Here is a 9,934-nt window from a genome sequence, read left to right as displayed (position 1 = left end):
AGTACTTTGATTATACTCTAGACCTTCTATTATTCAATTAGCATTGAAGTCACTAATTTTTATTTCGTCGGGGGAATGAAAGATTTTTTTGCAAAGCGTGTGAATCCGCTTAGCGATTATTATAATGTAGTAAAAATAATTATTGTTTTAATTAATTATGGAATGCTGTAGCCTGTTATACTTGATTTACATGTTAGCTGATACATGTAAATGTAAGGAAATACTGATTATGTAATTGTAATAACTTTATAATTTTATTTTTAGGTCATCTGACCGAAGGTCAGGATGACCTATTGTCATCGTGTTTCGTCCGTCGTCGTGCGCCGTCCGCCGTCCGCCGTGCGTCGTGCGTAAGACTATTTATACAAAAGCCTACTCCTCCTTCATCCTTTGATGGATTTCATCCATATTTGGTTTGAAGCATCATTAGGGAAGGACAATCATATTTTATATAAATGAGCCTGGTCCGACCCCTAGGGGCTGAGGGGTGGGGCACCAAAAGGGCAAATTTTCTTATTTTAAGCTTTAAAATCCTACTCCTCCTTCATCCTTGGATGGATTTCATCCATATTTGGTGTGAAACTTCATTGGGGAAGGACAATCATATTTTATATAAATGAGCTTGGTCCGACCCCTAGGGTCAGAGGGGCAGGGCCTCAAAAGGGCAAATTTTCTTAATTTTAGCTTTAAAATCCTACTCCTCCTTCATCCTTGGATGGATTTCATCCATATTTGGTGTGAAACTTCATTAGGGAAGGACAATCATATTTTATATAAATGAGCCTGGTCCAACCCCTAGGGTCAGAGGGGCGGGGCCCCAAAAGGGCAAATTTTCTTAATTTTAGCTTTAAAATCCTACTCCTCCTTCATCCTTGGATGGATTTCATCCATATTTGGTTTGAAACATCATTGGGGAAGGACAATCATATTTTATATAAATGAGCCTGGTCCGACCCCTAGGGGCTGAGGGGTGGGGCCCCAAAAGGGCAAATTTTCTTATTTTAGCTTTAAAATCCTACTCCTCCTTCATCCTTGGATGGATTTCATCCATATTTAGTGTGAAACATCATTAGGTAAGGACATTCATATTTTATATATTTGAGATAGGTGTGACCCCTAGGGGCTGAGGGGTGGGGCCCCAAAAGGGCTAATTTTCTTAATTTAAGCTTTAAAATCCTACTCCTCCTTCATCCTTGGATGGATTTCATCCATATTTGGTTTGAAACATTATTGATGAAGGACAATCATATTTTATATAAATGAGCTTGGTCCGACCCCTAGGGGCTGAATGGTGGGGCCTCAAAAGGGCAAATTTTCTTAATTTTAGCTTTAAAAACCTACTCCTACTTCATCCTTGGATGGATTTCATCCATATTTGGTGTGAAACATCATTGGGGAAGGACAATCATATTTTATATAAATGAGCCAGGTCCGACCCCTAGGGGCTGAGGGGTAGGGCCCCAAAAAGGCAAATTTTCTTAATTTTAGCTTTAAAATCCTACTTCTCCTTCATCCTTGGATGGATTTCATCCATATTTGGTGTGAAACATTATTTGGGACGGACAATCATATTTTATATAAATGAGCGTGGTCCAACCCCTAGGGGCTGAGGGGTGGGGGCCCCCAAAGGGCAAATTTTCTTAATTTTAGCTTTAAAATCCTACTCCTCCTTCATCCTTGGATGGATTTCATCTATATAAAGTGTAAAACATTATTGGGGAAGGATAATCATATTTGATGTAAATGAGCGTGGTCCAACCCCTAGGGGCTGAGGGGTGGGGCCCCAAATGGGCAAATTTTCTTAATTTTAGCTTTAAAATCCTACTCCTCCTTCATCCTTGGATGGATTTCATCCATATTTGATGTGAAACATCATTGGGGACGGACAATCATATTTGATATAAATGAGCCTGGTCCAACCCCTAGGGGCTGAGAGGTGGGGCCCCAAATGGGGAAATTTTCTTAATTTTAGCTTTAAAATCCTTCTCCTCCTTCATCCTTGGATGGATTTCATCCATATTTGGTGTGAAACATCATTGGGGAAGGACAATCATATTACAAATGAGCCTGGTCCGACCCCTAGGGGCTGAGGGGTGGGGCCCCAATTGGGGAAATTTTCTTAATTTTAGCTTTAAAGTCCTACTCCTCCTCCATCCTTGGATGAATTTTATCCATATTTGGTGTGAAGCATCATTGGGGAAACACAATTATATTTTATATAAATGAGTCTGGTCTGAACCCTAGGAACTGAGGGGTGGGGCCCCAAAAGGGCAAATTTTCTTAATTTTAGCTGGCTCACTTCCTGTTTTAAGGTTTCAGTCTCCGATCTCAATAAAAATTGGTCTATAGGGGTTTTAATTGATGCCGAACAACATGCAAACATTTTCGTAAAGATTTTGGTATTCCAAGATGGCCGCTGGCCCACTTCCTGTTTTAAGGTTTCAGTCTCCGATCTCAATGAAAATTGGTCTATAGGGGTTTTAATTGATGCCGAACAACATGCAAACATTTTCGTAAAGATTTTGGTATTCCAAGATGGCCGCTGGCCCACTTCCTGTTTTAAGGTTTCAGTCTCCGATCTCAATGAAAATTGGTCTATAGGGGTTTTAATTGATGCTGAACAACATGCAAACATTTTCGTAAAGATTTTGGTATTCCAAGATGGTCGCTGGCCCACTTCCTGTTTTAAGGTTTCAGTCTCCGATCTCAATGAAAATTGGTCTATAGGGGTTTTAATTGATGCCGAACAACATGCAAACATTTTCGTAAAGATTTTGGTATTCCAAGATGGCCGCTGGCCCACTTCCTGTTTTAAGGTTTCAGTCTCCGATCTCAATGAAAATTGGTCTATAGTGGTTTTTAATTGATTCAGAAGGGGGAACTTTAGGTAAGGACAATCATATTTTATAAAGGACCGAGGTAAGACCCATGGGGATAGTATGACCGAGGTCCAAAATGGGAGCTTTGCTTTCAACAAATGACATTTACCTTTTTCAGAAACTTACATATTCAACTAAGGAGTTCCTTGTATTGTTTATATTAATCGTTAACCAATACTTTATACTGTGACTTTGTTGTTTTGTGCCATGAGTCAGATGACCGTTAAGGCCCATGGGCCTCTTGTTGTTATAGGTATAGCAATAAACAAACAGCCCGCATCCAAAACCCAGTCTTAGAAGCTGCATCATCCACACCTGTCGGCCCTGGAGCTGTATTTTCAACTCCAGTAGTACCTGGATCAAAGCTGGTAGTTCCAGATATATCTGATATTGAGTAAGATACGAAATTATTACTTGAAATTATTCTGGATGTTGTTATATTGATGATTATTTTCCAGAAATATTTTATGCTACGTAATTAATTTTATGATAATTACAACTAAATTATGATATACATGTGTTATCAACTAGGATTACATTTCTTTGTTTATTAACTTGATGCCAACGTTTTTTTTATTGATAAGTGGTGCTATTTTTTAGAGGGAGTGTCAAATCTTCTTGTGAGATATCTGGGGTTGAGGAATTGTCAACTGACAGTGAAGAGCCAACACATAAGAGCTTGTTAACACGCTATGAAGAGAAGGCAGCAAAAGCAGAGTCATCTTTTATAAGGTATCTACCTGTAGTGACATTTCTTTGTCACAATAATAAATATGTATATTTTATTATACCAGACAGAAATGAATCTGTACTGATATAACTTACATCCAAAACATTAGCCAATTATGACATCATTCTGTTGACATGGAGATGCAGACTGTTCATGATCACCAGTATAACATTTTACGGATAATCATCATTGTTAACAATTGTGTAAGTCTAACCTAAACAACTGTAAAGCAGTGACCAATCAAATCTATGGTTTATAGAGATGCTAGGGATCTGTTGACAATCAATTCATAATCAATAGAGCATTGACTTTAGTCAGTGTGACAAATCCTAATAATAGATGTGAGTTATGAAGGCGATACACCAGTATCTAGCTAAAGAAACATCCTGAAAGAAAATAATGCTTATATAAAATGAAGATGCAAAATTATGACAAAGAATACCTTCCAGTATTGTGCTAAGGGCATTGTTGCAAAATTGATTTTAAACAATTACAAAAAAAAAAAAAAAAAAAAAAAAGTAATGCATAATCTTCATTATGATAAAAAAATGTATTGAGAAATATCAATTATATTTTATTTACCAGGTTTTCATTCTCCGAAGATGATGAGGCATTGAAAAAGGACGATACATACAGCCCTGCTGAAAGTGACATCAATGATGATTGTGATGATGATTTAGAGTTTGAAATGTCTTTATGGTAAGAATAATAAACTTTATAGCTTTTGCCAATAAAGGATCTCTAGCAGAAAGAATTTTTTTATGAAAACAGTTTTAATTTCAATAAAAATTAGAGTTAATTTGAATATTGATACTGATATACAGAAATATGTATTTTTGCAGAAACAAATATGAACATTCCACTTTCAGACCACTAATTTTACCAAAATCTTTATACATGTATTGCAGTGATGGTGATGAATTATATAGCCATTTGGAAACTCAGGTAATGGCAGATGATCTCCTTGACTTTGATATTCCTAATGAGGAGGAGGGAGAGGAGGAAGAAGAGGAGGAGGAGGAAGACATTGAAGACCTTTCTGGTGATGAGGTGGATGTAGTTCAGGAGAAAAAGTCCATTTGCTTTGAATCCTCACTGAAAAAACTTGCCCATCTACGGATTCCAAGTGTTTGCCAGAAAAAAAACTGTGACGGGAAAATTTCCATTAGCTTTAGATATGTTGGAAGTGCTGTTCAACTTGTTTGGGTAAGTTTCTACCGACGACTGTTTTCATTTCAACTTGTATGTATGGCAAGAATGACTTTAGGGCATATGGTTCTAATATTGGACTAGAGGGGCTGACGGTGGCTGAGTGGTTAGATGTCTCGACATTTTACCACACAGACTCCAGCTCTGGGATGCAGGTTCAAATCCCATTTGGGGCAGTTGCCAGGCACAGACGGCTAGTTGGTTGTTTTTTAGCCCACCATCATCAGATGGTGGGCTATTCAAATCGCCTTTCGTTCGTGGTCCGTCGTCCGTCCGTCCTTCCGTCTGTCCGTCCGTCCGTCCGTTAACAATTCTTGTTACCGCTATTTCTCAGAAAATACTGAAGGGATCTTTCTCAAATTTCATATACAGGTTCCCCTAGGACTCTAGTTTCCGGGTACTATGGCTTTCTTCCACCAACAAACCTGGTACGTTCTTACATGACCTTGGCTGTAAAAGGACATTAAACTGATAAAATTTAAACCAAACTGTTGGACTAGTGATAAATGCTACTAAATAATAACTGACTTATACCTTCTTTCAAGCCAGGCTTATGTCAGAATTCTAAATACAATAATTGGACGACTCCACAGAAAAAAATACCTATAGCTAGTAGTACAAAAAATGTATTATGAACGAGCTACCCAATTTTCATTATGTAAGTGAAATAAGTGAAATCAGCTTTTAAATCTCCTTTCTTTTCTCTTTTAGACTGCTATTGTTTGTTGTTTATGTATTCATTTATGAGAATGCTATATTTCATACAAGCATGATTTGTTTTCATTAGATATGCACTGGAGGACACACGGTGTACACATGGAACTCCCAGCCAAAAATTAAAAGAATGTTTTCGGGGAATTTGCTGATGTCAGCAGTCATTCTTATTAGTGGCAACAACTTCCAGAAAATTTCTCTTATGGCCAAATTCCTGAACCTAGGCATGATTTCATCCACAACCCATCATCGAATTCAAAGGTTATTTACTGCCCCAGTCATCAATAGCAGTTACCAACAGATGATGATGGCGATTTTACAAAGACACAGAGGAAAGGAAATCATCATTGCAGGTAATTATTTCTTATAACAGAAACATATGAAATATATGATTTGTTTTGAATGCAAGATTCTTAGAGGAAACCACCAAAAGGTATTCTGTGAAAGCTACATAATATATACACTGTATTCTATTATATTATGTTATGAAAGCTAGTAAAAACATTCATACCTGTTGCGACATGTTACTTTGAAATTTTAAGTTTAAAGTTGAGACTTCCAAAACAAAACCAAGCAGATCATATTCAAGTTCTCCGTTTCTTTTTTTTTTTTTGTGTATATTAAATGGGGCAGACGTGTGTTCATCCGTTTTTCTATCTATAACTTGATGATAGATGTTTCTCTTTTTCTATATTATGTTTTATGTTTGTAGGGGATGGTCATAATGATAGTCCTGGTCATTCGGCTATGTACTGCACATATTCTTTTATGGAATATGAAACCAAGGACATAATCAGCAGTGTCATCATAGACAAAAGAATGACACAGCTAAACTCTACTGCAATGGAGAAGGAGGGTTTCATAAGGGCTTTGCAGTACCTTCTGGAAAATGATATAGATGTGAAAGAGGTTTGAACAGATGCACATCCTCAGATCACAGCTTTACTGCGTATGTGTTTTGTTCTTTCATAACCCATTTAATTTATTAAGTGAACTTTATTTGTATTTATAATTGATCAGAGTAGAAGTAAATTAATGATCATCGGTTGAAAGGTCTATCTCTGTTGACTCCTATAATTCTTCACCATGTTACTAAACATATTTATTACATGGCTGTTTGTAAAACATAAATCAACAATAAACCATGAACTTCCTATTGATATTTATAATCCAGTACAGATAAAGTATGAGTTCATCATATCAATATAACAATCATACAGAAATACTATATTATCTCATACTGATTGTGTAAAATAATTACATGATTCATTATGGTTTCAGGTGAAAGATATCCTCAAATCTGTCATAGTTATGACACTTGGCATGGTGCACAAAAAACATTGGAAAGAAAATAAATGCAGTAAGTTTGAAATATTTGCAGCCATGAATAGTTTTGTGTTTACATCTGTACATGAAATACATTACAAATAATTGCATTATTAGTCATTGAGATGATCAAAATCCAAGATGGCTGCCTGTCGGCCATCTTGAAGACTTATTGTTTCCAAAATGCACTATCTGCATCCTTACTAGGGAAAGCAATATTAACTGTTTGTTATTACTGTTTCTAAATGTGCTATCTAAGAAATTTCATATTTAGGTTTCTCTTTGTCTTCACAGGTTGCATCAGAAAGCAGAAATAAAATGCTAAGACCATGGGCTTCAGACATAATCAACCATTTCTGGTACTGCAGTCGAAAAGCTGAAGGCAGCGAGATGGCTCTTATAGTAAGTATATAGAGATAAAAAAAGGTTTAACATTCTTTTCATGTGGTAAAGGTGTTCTGAAATGAAAACAAGAAAGCAAGTGCATGTCTATCATCTGTTTCATGCGATTTCTTCTTCTTGTTTTAGCCTGTTGCACACTAGGAATGGTTATACAATGTTCAAATACATAACCTAACTACATTCAAAGTGCAAGATGTAACAATGGATGAATTTTTAGTGACCCCTTTGTCAATTACAAAGAAGCCAAGACAGTTGATTATAAGTATTATAAGTCCAGTGTTGTATTGGGTTAGTATTATCAGCATTGGTCAAATTTATGACAATGCCCATGATAAATGAATGCAGTATTGCCTAATATCTGTCCTTTGTCTTTAAACATTTAAACTTACCATAACATTTCACCTCCTGTGTTATTATTTAGGCTAGATGGAGAGGGATATTGCACCATACTACCAATGTGCATGAATGGGTGAGTGGAGATGGGGCAGGACCAGCTGCCTGTGAACATGACCCAATAGACCAGGAGGAGCATGAAGACAAATGGTTAGAGCCAGGCTCTGATGCCCACTCTGCCCTTGGAAAATTGGTCTTAGACACCAGACTTCTCCACAAAATGAAGTTCTTTGTGAACTTTAGGTAAGGCCGAGTAGTTCACATTGTAATACCTATCACAAGTTAATAATTTTGTCCATCTTGTATTCAATCAGTCTCTACACATGACTAGCTTGTAAGATTTAGTAGAATCATGGTTGTAATGCAAATCTTCACATGATGCATTAATTTCACATCAACTTATTGGTGAGGGTAGAATTTAGGGCAGTACATTTCAAATCATTATGGCAATAATATGTTTCCCTCATATTTTTTCAGGCACACAGGCGAATTAGAGAGCTTCCATGAGCAAATTCTGATGTATGCTGCCAAAAGATTTGCATATGTGTAAGTATTATTTCGTTAGATATATTGATTCAATATGTGTTTTCATCGGATTTATTTTGATATTGGAGTATCAGATTCACATTCATTGTCTGTGTCAGTCTTTATATTATCCAATTTCTTTCAAAATATTCTTTTAAAACATATTAGCCTTTTGATTTGTTTTGTGGTATGCAGATGTACATTATAGGTTTTAATTTTTTCAAAGATCTGTGTACCTAACAAAGTAAGATTTTAGAACTCTACTTATTTTAGGATGAATGTAGAACGTACATAATACAATATAGATTTTGAATTTATTGTGAGCATCTGTTTTTTAGATTCCCAATGTACAGAGCTAGGAACCAGCTTGCTGTCCTGGATTACCAGCACCACAAGAACAGACAAACTGTTGCTACCAAAGAGGGGGAAACCAGGTATGCAATCTCAATTAGCTAAGTCAGATGTAATGACGTTGAGAAAGAGGTACCATTCCAACTTATATAAATTGATAAAGTCAGATGAAAAAGAATATTATAAGCTCAATAATTACATGTCAGTTGTTACAAGATCTTCAGATATAAAGTTTGTATTGTGTTTGATAAACATATTTCTTGTTTTAGATATGTGCGGAAATACTCCAAGAGAAGTAAGAACTGGACCGCGGTTGCAGTAAAAGAGAGAAAGAACTATAACTACATTCCAGGCCTTCTTTCTGAAGTTGTTCGTGCCCTGAAGGAACACCAAGGTCCCTTACCCAAGAGGTTTCCTTTGGAGGAGGATGATCCAAGACGCATTAGGAAGACAATAGCTGCTGTCTCCCCAGAATCTACAAAGGTCTTAGTAGAAAGGAAGCTTTCTCGATTCCAAGACCAATGACTTTGTAATTGTGATTTCAACCAATTATGTCATGTCATTCCACTCCCGGGCCCTTGTTCAAATGTGCTTGGTGTTGGATAAATATTTTGGCATTTTACTTGTGTATTATGACTGTTCGGTCTTTTGATTGGTTGAAATTTTAACTCTGACTCAAAACTATTGTTTATCCATGTCACCACACTTATCATGATGTTATCAATAACCGAATGACCCCATACTGCTGTATTCTGACTTGTGCTTGCAAAACAAACCACTGTTAAACCAGATGGATGGTGGTGTCAAAGTCCTTGCTGCTTTCACATACATAGCATAAGATAATGACTCAAAATATATATTTGTTATTTGATGAGCGTTCTGTTTTGCCGTATGAGGATTGACCCTTTCTATGATTTTGTTACCTACCCTGTACTTACTTGGTTTTATGGTTCAGTGATTGTTGGTAGGAAGATCATGTTTATCATGTGATATATTGATGTTTTACCATTTATTTCATATATGTGAAAAGATGGTCCCTGATAAGATGCATCTCTTTAGCATGTATTGAAGGTATATTTCGTTGGTGCTAAAAATTAGTTTATTGCTTTTATGGAATGTAGAATTGATACACTCTGCCAAGACATTTGTCAAGTAATAAAACAGTATATCATTGTACAAATGATGTTTCTTGATTTCTTCTTACAGTGTTTTTTAGTAATTTTGAAACTTCTTTTCTAAATAAGACATGATTAACAATTAAAAATAGAATGTTAGAAATTATTTATCTTTATCTTTTTGACTGGAAATATTGTTGACCTAAATCCATTATGTTTGTTTTGGTCGTCGTTGTGCCGTTTACAGTACATAAAACTTCCCTAGATCTACCAGGAATTACCAATAATGA

At 36.1% G+C, this 9,934-nt stretch overlaps 1 pseudogene; it reads left to right on the top strand.

The window, feature by feature from the left end:
- The first annotated feature begins 1,228 nt into the window (after window positions 1–1,228).
- LOC138312979 (uncharacterized) lies at window positions 1,229–9,709 on the top strand (annotated as a pseudogene).
- Window positions 9,710–9,934: the final 225 nt, after the last annotated feature.

This window comes from Argopecten irradians, unplaced genomic scaffold (genome assembly GCF_041381155.1).
Source record: "Argopecten irradians isolate NY unplaced genomic scaffold, Ai_NY scaffold_0549, whole genome shotgun sequence".
In the NCBI taxonomy this organism is placed as follows: Eukaryota; Metazoa; Mollusca; class Bivalvia; order Pectinida; family Pectinidae; genus Argopecten; species Argopecten irradians.
The sequence above is the reverse complement of the archived record's forward strand: the minus strand, read 5'-3'. Positions and strand labels throughout refer to the sequence as shown.